Below are 2,495 nucleotides of genomic sequence, written 5' to 3' on the forward strand. Positions count from 1 at the left end.
GGTGATGTTGGCCTCGTAGAATGAATTTGGAAGTTCTCCCTCTTTTTCTATTTCCTGAAATAGCTTGAAAAGTATTGGTATTAGTTCCTCTTTAAAGGTTTTGTAAAACTCTGCTGTATACCCATCCGGTCCTGGGCTTTTCTTAGTTGGTAGTCTTTTGATGGTTTCTTCTATTTCCTCAATTGATATTGGTCTGTTTAGATTGTCTATATCCTCCTGCCTTAATCTGGGCAGGTCATATGACTTAAGAAATTTATCGATGCCTTCACTATCTTCTATTTTATTGGAGTATAAGGATTCAAAATAGTTTCTGATTATCTTCTGTATTTCTGAAGTGTCTGTTGTGATATTGCCTTTTTCATCCCATATGCTAGTAATTTGATTTCTCTCTCTTCTTCTCTTCGTTAGCATGGCTAAGGGTCTGTCGATTTTATTTATTTTTTCAAAGAACCAACTTTTAGTTTTGTCAATCTTTTCAATTGTTTCTTTTGTTTCAATTTCATTAATTTCAGCTCTGATTTTAATAATTTCTTGCCTTCTACTTCTTTTGCTGTTGTTTTGCTCTTCTTTTTCTAGGATTTTGAGATGGAGTATGAGATCATTTATTTGTTGGTTTTTTCTTTTTTTAAGGAATGAACTCCAAGCAATGAATTTTCCTCTTAGAACTGCTTTTAATGTGTCCCATAGATTCCAATATGTTGTGTCTGTGCTTTCATTTATCTCTAAGAATTTTTTAATTTCCTCCTTGATGTCTTCTATAACCCATTGATCATTTAGTAACCAATTGTTCATTCTCCAAGTGATGCATGTTTTTTCCTTCCTTCTTTTATCGTTGATTTTCAGTTTCATTCCATTATGATCAGATAAGATGCATGGTATTATCTCCACTCCTTTATATTGTCTAAGAGTTGCCCTGTGACATAATATATGATCTATTTTTGAGAAGGATCCATGTGCTGCTGAGAAAAAAGTGTAACTGCTTGTTGTTGGGTGGTATATTCTATATATATCAATTAAGTCTAGGTTATTAATTGTGTTATTGAGTTCTATAGTTTCCTTATTCAACTTTTGTTTGGAAGATCTGTCTAGTGGTGAGAGAGGTGTGTTGAAGTCTCCCATGATTATTGTATGTTGGTCTATTAGACTCTTAAACTTGAGAAGAGTTTGTTTGATGAACATAGCTGCATCATTGTTTGGGGCATATATATTTATGATAGTTATGTCTTGTTGGTGTATGGTTCCCTTGAGCAGTATGTAGTGTCCCTCTTTATCCCTTTTGATTAACTTTGGCTTGAAATCTATTTTATTTGATATGAGTATGGACACTCCTGCTTGTTTCCGAAGTCCATATGAGTGATATGATTTTTCCCAACCTTTCACCTTCAGTCTATGTATGTCTTTTCCTATCAAATGCATCTCCTGTAGGCAGCATATTGTTGGGTCTTGTTTTGTGATCCATTGTACTAGCCTGTGTCTCTTGATTGGTGAGTTTAAGCCATTAACATTTAGGGTTATTATTGAGATATGGGTTGTTCTTCCAGCCATATTTGTTTATTTATGTTACTAAACATGGTTTGTTTTCCTTTTTGATTATTTTCCCCCCTTTACTGTCCTACCTCCCACTGTTGGTTTTCATTGTTATTTTCCATTTCCTCTTCCTGTAATGTTTTGCCGAGGATATTTTGAAGACTTGGTTTTCTAGCTGCAAATTCTTTTAACTTTTGTTTATCGTGGAAGGTTTTAATTTCATCTTCCATCCTGAAGCTTAATTTCGCTGGATACATGATTCTTGGTTGGAACCCATTTTCTTTCAGTTTTTGAAATATGTTATTCCAGGATCTTCTAGCTTTCAGAGTCTGTGTTGAAAGATCAGCTGTTATCCTGATTGGTTTACCCCTAAATGTAATCTGCTTCCTTTCTCTTGTAGCTTTTAAAATTCTCTCCTTATTCTGTATGTTGGGCATCTTCATTATAATGTGTCTAGGTGTGGATCTCTTATGATTTTGCACATTCGGCGTCCTGTATGCTTCTAGGATTTGGGATTCTGTCTCATTCTTCAAGTCTGGGAAGTTTTCTCGTATTATTTCATTGAATAGGTGGCTCATTCCTTTGGTGTGGACCTCTATACCTTCCTGTATCCCAATGACTCTTAAGTTTGGTCTCTTTATATTATCCCATATTTCTTGGATGTTCTGCTCATGGTTTCTTAACAGTTTTGCTGAGCTGTCTATGTTCTTTTCAAGTTGAAATACTTTGTCTTCATTGTCTGATGTTCTATCTTCTAAGTGTTCTACTCTGCTGGTAGTATTCTCAATTGAGTTTTTAAGTTGGTTTATTGCTTCCTGCATTTCTAGAATTTCTGTTTGTTTGTTTTTTATTACCTCTATCTCCCTGTATAGTTGATCTTTTGCTTCTTGGATTTGTTTATGTAATACATTGTCGAAGTGGTCGAAGTGATCTTTCATTGTCTGATTTTGCTGTCTAATGTCTTCCTT

This window comes from Callospermophilus lateralis, chromosome 1 (assembly GCF_048772815.1).
Source record: "Callospermophilus lateralis isolate mCalLat2 chromosome 1, mCalLat2.hap1, whole genome shotgun sequence".
Classification (NCBI taxonomy): Eukaryota; Metazoa; Chordata; class Mammalia; order Rodentia; family Sciuridae; genus Callospermophilus; species Callospermophilus lateralis.